The sequence below is a fragment of the Mus caroli genome, chromosome 16 (assembly GCF_900094665.2).
Source record: "Mus caroli chromosome 16, CAROLI_EIJ_v1.1, whole genome shotgun sequence".
Lineage (NCBI taxonomy): Eukaryota > Metazoa > Chordata > Mammalia > Rodentia > Muridae > Mus > Mus caroli.
Genome location: NC_034585.1, coordinates 58,504,670 through 58,511,534, shown reverse-complemented (window position 1 = coordinate 58,511,534; position 6,865 = coordinate 58,504,670).

Below are 6,865 nucleotides of genomic sequence, written 5' to 3'. Positions count from 1 at the left end.
GACCTTCAGCTAACACCAGAGAGTAGCTCTGGCCAGGAGGCTTCATTTACCCCTTTAGTTTGTCTAAATCCACTCGTTGGCACTGACCAAAAGCACAGTAGGAAAAGATAGTTTGATTTCCAGAGGTGTGGGGGCTCACCTTCCCACAGTATCCATTCGGTGTAGTCCTGTCTGTTAGAGCCACATGTTGGGCGCCAGATGTGGGCCTGGGTACCAGAGGTTTTCTATGGAGCTCTCTGGGCCAGGCCTGGTGCAAGGGTTCTAGCGAAGGGAAGCAAGTGCAGGCAGGGAGACGAAGTCTCTGCCATGCCTTCCAGATTGCTCACTAACTCCAAGCTGCTCTGCACTGAGTTGGCAGGCAGGTCGGGCTGGGCGGACAAGAAGCTGACTATCTAGTGAGGAGTGCGGGACCTCAGGTGGCTCTTCAGGAGAGAAGATCTCTTCCCAAGTGTTACAGCTCTTGGAATAAAAGACTCAGACAACAGAGTAGTTCTCGCACACCTTTAATTCTCTGGATAGAATTTATATACAGTCTTGGGGGTGATTCAGGGTTTGACAGCAGGTACCTCTCATTGGCTTGGACTGAAAATCTGGGGGAAGCCTTATTTGCATGTGGAAGGCTTTGTACTGCTCCTACATGACTGATAGCCACACGTCTCTCCTGTGGAGGCTGTGGGGGAGGTAACTTGGACAAGAGTCAGGGGTCTAGGAGACATGATCAAACACCTTCTGTCTCATGTAGGTAGAAATCACTACCCATCTAGTCCCTGGGGTTCCAGACCTATGATGGACTGGAGACCAGGCTGTCTGTGTGCAGCCCACTGCCCCACAAATAGGGTATGGATCCAAGTGAAAGGAGAGGTGGGGAGGATCTGGGAGAAGTTTGGACAGAGGAAACTGTAATCAGAATATATTGTATGAAATAAAAAAAACATGGATCATTAGATTATTTTCTAATTTGTATGTGTGACTGTTGGGTGAAAGGCGGAGCTAGAGATAAAGACGGGATATTAGAAGAGCCATAGGAATAAGGATGTATAGAGATCAGATAAGGAGAGAAATGGGTATGCAGGAGTACAGAGATAAGATAAGGATGTATTTATAGATAGAACTGCAGGATTATCAGTATTTAAAATTAATATACAAGTCTTCTTGTGAAATATATCTCTAGAAATAATTCTCATTGTTCAATTCATTCTGTTTGTTTCAACTGGGATGGAAGTTTCATCTTGAATCTCTTTGATGATTAAAATTGTTAGCTTCCCAAAATATAGAATCCCCTGTGTGTGTAAAGTCACTAGGCCTATTCATAGAAAAGCTTCTAGGTTCACATAATAAAACTGTGAAGACAGCATCATCCCATGGGCTTTGGCCCTGGACTGAATTGAAAGAAGCCAACAAGCTTAGTGAAAGCAATGTTAACAGCCACCTCGTGTTCCTGCTACCATAATGTCCTGCTGTGATGAACCATGTCTTTAATCATGATCTAAATAAACACCTCTTTCATTTAACTGACTTTGTCGGGAATTCTGTCAGGGCAATGAGAAAACAAATACAATTTCCCAAGCCATTTAATGTGGTCCAACACATACCACAGAAGCTCAGTGAATGCTTGTGGCTGAACAAGACAGTAAATCATTCTTTCATCAATACAATTGTTTGCTTATGGAGGCTCCTCTTGTTGGTTGTGCGGGAGAATGATGACCAAGATAATTTGTGTTTGGACAGAAGTGACTTCATATTACATGTGTCACTAGGAATTGTTAGTATTATGCACATTACAAAGCAGCCAACAGTTATGAATGCTGCAACATGCTTCCTGCTCCTTATCCTCATTTGTTTGTTTGTTTCTTTTTCCTTTCCTCCCTCCCTCCCTCCCTCCCTCCCTTCCTTTTTTCTTCCTTCCTTCCTTTTTTCTTCTTTCTTTCTTTCTTTCTTTCTTTCTTTCTTTCTTTCTTTCTTTCTTTCTTNTTCTTTCTTTCTTTCTTTCTTTCTTTCTTTCTTCCTTCCTTCCTTCCTTCCTTCCTTCCTCTTCCTTCCTTCCTTCCTTCCTTTCTTCCTTTCTTCCTTTCTTTCTTTCTTTCTTTCTTTCTTTCTTTCTTTCTTTCTTTCTTTCTTTCTTTCTTTCTTTCGTATAAGGCTCTTGTTCTTTTTCCAGACCAGCAAGTATTTTGAAAATGATTAAAATTCTCATATAAAAGTTCTATAGATAAGTAGTAGGAATTAGAAAAGTATTCTCTCTGTGTGCGTATATTTGTTCCTGCTTGTAGTACATGTGTGGTGTGGCTAGATGGCAACCTCAAGCCATTGCTCACAACTCCTTTTCATTTGAGACAGTTTTTGACTAAACTGGCTGGTTAGTCAAGTTCAGGTAGCTGCTCACCTCTGCCTCCAGAGCCAGGAGATAGGGGACAGTAAAATCCAAAGGCACTATGTAGGAAATGGTAGTGACTTGGTGCTTCTGCAGAAGAAGAGCTCTGTAGCCATGTGGAGTCAGTCTGCCTAGAACTTTGTTTGTGGATTGAAAGCTGGACCTAGCAACAATCACAAGAGCATATCACGCTTTTTCTTAGTGCCCATTTCCCTGTGAAAGCATTTTTTTTTATTGGACTGCAGTTGAAAGCATAATTTGATGTTACTCTCAGAACTTTAAACCATTCTCTTTTCCCTTTTTAATATATCAACACAAACAAGGCTAATGTTGCATTCTGCTGGCTCCAGATGTCCATTGTGAATATAAGTGATGAGCCTGTGGAGCCCAAGCTTCCAGACAAGCATCACTGGGAGTGAAAATGAATCGCACATCCTGCAGGTGCCTCTGCTGTGGGAATCTTTTCACTCTGAGGACATTTAATAGAGAGGCAGCTGGTCAAAGAATGCCTTTAGGCTATTTCAAAGTTTCTATACCAAACCAAACAAAACACTTCATAAAAACTTTGCTTGAAAGTGGAATTTTAGAAAATACAGCTATAGTCACTCATTTTTTATTTAAATAATTCACGCATTTTTCATGCCTCAAAAATACTATTTTTAAGAATTAGATAAGTATAGTATTCAGAGTTGTGACGGACAGAAGAACTTCCTATCTGGCACTGAACTTGTCTTTGAGTTAACAACAAAAATACAATGATTTTTCTGTCTTGTCTCTTATCACTGCACACAATCTGATTATTTTGAAATTATCAAGCTTTTTTTTCTAGCTTAGCATTTGTGCCAAATGCTTTCAAAGGACACCTAACAAGAGCCATATATGTGGATGACATTGGTGTCAGCCCCGGGGAGAGGCATTTATACTTAGCATTTGAACCATCTAATTTTCTCAATCAAGATTTGGGAGCCTCTATTGCTGAATCTAAATTGTCTATAGAAGTACTTATGGCTGCAGAATGTGGAATCAGAGGAAAGTATCCTTGAAGACCCCCCCTCCTTTTCCTTAGATGCCCTGAAATATTATAGTGTTTGTGTCTTCCCTCTTTGCCCTGTGATGACTCAACTGGATTCCTCCTCTTCAAAGATCCTGCATTCTAAAATAATTTTCTTCCTTCCAACTCTGTTAAAATGCTGATTCTTTCAGCACAGCTGACCACCGAAAGAGGAAAGCAAACAGTCAGAGTTAACTCACTCTAAGATGAAAATCTGCTAGCCTCCATGGGGGTATTTGCTTTATAAAAATAATATTACTCGAGAAGATAAATTTATCTTTATTTTTTAGAGCTGAGGAAATGAAAGATTTGCACTGTAAAATGATATTTGAACTTTAATTTATTTTTAATTCATATTTGTTGAGAAATTAAACAAGAAATACATATGCAAATTAACTTTATGTTCATCAGAGAGAAGGTAGACTGAACTACAATTGAATGATTAACACATCTAAAGATAAAAGGTTTAGTTAGAGATTTGACACTCTTTGAAATCACCAATGAGACTGATAATAAGAAATCTATTTTATATTAAATAATTGATATTTCTAATAAAGCTGGAAAACGTCCCTAAGACAAATTCCTTCATCATTAATATTACTCGAAATTCACTCCCAGGTATTTTCATCTACAAAGGAGTATGCTGGTCACATAGTCTTGAAGTCAGGACTTAAAATAATGAGTATAAAGTGTATGTGTGTGAGTGTGTGTGTATCTGTGTGAGTGTGTGTGTGTGTGTGTGTATGTGTTGTATGCACTTTAATATGTATACAGGACATACTGCATCCTATTGAGACAGTCTTTCACTGAACTGGAAGTGGGAAGCTGGCCATTTTGTTTAGACTGACTGGCCACTGAGTTCATGGGATGGGCTTCTTATCCCGGTACCAACACGGAGCTTACAGCCTTTCAAGCAACCATGATGTTGCTTTAGTTTCAAGCTACAGGTTCATACTAATCTCCTGTGCTTGCACAGGAAGATTTCTTATCCACTGAACCATCTTCCAGTGCTTCTAGTCTCCTAATAATTGCTCTTTAACTATTTGTTTTAACAGTCAGGAACTAGAAGGTTTTATACACCTTAGAGTTTGGGAGATGATACAACACAGGAGAGGTAATAAAGAAAAGAAAAATAGCAGCAAGCCAAGCCAGGCCAGGCCAAACCAAACCAAACCAAACCAAACCAAACCAAACCAAACCAACAAGAACAAACAAACAAACAAACAAACAAACAAACACCAGATGTAGCATTAGCAGAAAAGGAAAACTATCTCTTTGGTTCAAGTTTGAGTTTATGAGCAGAGACTTGAACTTAGTTTTTACTTTGGCTCCAGATTCTGGTATGACTTGCAGAACAAAACTTGTGTCCCTGTCAAAGAGGTAAATGCATGCCTCGGCCAAGAGATAGAGAACCTGAAAGACAAGATATATATAAAAAAGAGCAATTGTGGTGTTAGCTAGTGCCTTATAGAGCCAGGATCACCCTATGTGAAAATAAGTGTAAGCTGGAAGAAACTGACTGGGCTCAGTACTGATCTGAATGTAAAAACAATATAACTGCTGTTTTGAATTTGCCTTTCAACACTCATGGGAAAAGCTCATGACAAAGGGGGTTAAGGGATACGTAGTTCTTATTCAGATATGTACTTTTAAAATCTGTTACCCAGAAGAATAACATTGGCATTCAGTGCATTGTGATCCAATTCTGGTTTTGTATTTTCCCTTCATAAATTTGTTACTTTAGGAATGGATATCCTCTTGATACAACCCTCCCCCCCCCCACACACACACATGTAGCCTAGAGGAGTTTCAGAATCTAGAAAGGGATTCATCCTTGAAAGCTAATGACTGATGCCCTATCAAGCTTCTTTTCGGGCAGAGAGCTCCATTTCTCCAGGCAATGTAGAGAAATCTCTCTTCATTCTTCTAGTATCTTCCAGGAGACTCCCCTTTTCTCTTTGAATGAATATACCTGAAATGTTTCAGATTCCCACATCAGGGTTTTTGTCTCTGTTGAGATAACAGTACATAAGGGTAAAAGTCTTCATCTTCTCTCTCTTACTTATCAAGGGTGCTTTCTTACATACCTTCAAGCTCTTTTCTATAAGACTTCTTTAGCAACAAAATACTTACATATTTGCTCAGCAATACATTTACAACCAGGAGCCACATAATGACATTTTGGTTATTAACAGATTGCCTATGCAACTGTGGCTCCATAGGGTTATAAGGAATTACAGAGTTCCTTTTGTCTAGGAATGGTAGCTATTATAATGCTGCATCCCAGGGCATTACTCTTAAGTTTGTCCTGGTGGTAAACTGAATGAAAACTACCATATGCAAATTGGGTAAAATTATAACACATACAATTATGAATAGAACATAATATATGTATTTAATTCATAATATATTGTAAATGATAATAAATTATTCTCTTTTGGGTTTATATACTCAGTATGATGTACATTTTGTCCTTATTTTAGAGGTGTGGCCCTTTTACTCATCATAAAAACTTTATTGTAAAACAGCATGCCATGTTGTCCTGGCAACAGCCTTATATGTCTCATGTTCACAACATCTCTTTTACATTAATTTTTGGAATTTTAATTTTGAATTCACTTTTAGGGTTTTATCTGCATGTGTGTTTATGCACTGCTTGTATCCTGGTCCACACAGAAGCCAGGAGAAGGTTTCAGAGTCCTTGGAACTAGAGTCGGAGATGGCTAGATGGTTATATATCACATGGGTGCTGTTAATGAAGTCTGGATCTTCCCTATTTCTCAGGCTCCTCATGCTAGCTGCATCCGCTGATTGCTTTGAGAGTTCATACTACATTACTGACCTGTACCATCTAGGTTTTTGTGAGTACTTGATGTCTATAAGTGGTATAATGGCTGAACTGGCTAGTTTTGTGTCAACTTGACACAGCTGGAGTTATGACAGAGAAAGGAGCTTCAGTTGACGAAATGCCTCCATGAGATACAACTGTAAGGCATTTTCTCAATTAGTGATCAAGCGGGGAGGCCCCTTGTGGGTGGTGCCATCTCTGGGCTGGTAGTCTTGGGTTCTATAAGAGAGCAGGCTGAGCAAGCCAGTAAAGAACATTCCTCCATGGCCTCTGCATCAGCTCCTGCTTCCTGACCTGTTTGAGTTCCAGTCCTGACTTCCTTTGGTGATGTACAGCATCATGGAAGTGTAAGCCGAATAAACCCTTTCCTCCCCAACTTGCTTCTTGGTCATGATGTTTGTTCAGGAATAGAAACTCTGACTAAGACAAATTGGTACCAGCATAGTGGGGTCTTCCTGTGACAACCTGACCATGTTTTGCGGAGGACTATGGAAGGACTTTGGAACTTTGGGCTTGAAGATCCATTTGTTGTTAAGAGCTCTGTCAGATGTTGTGTAGGAGCTTGGAAGATAATGTTGAGAACAGTGCAGAAGAT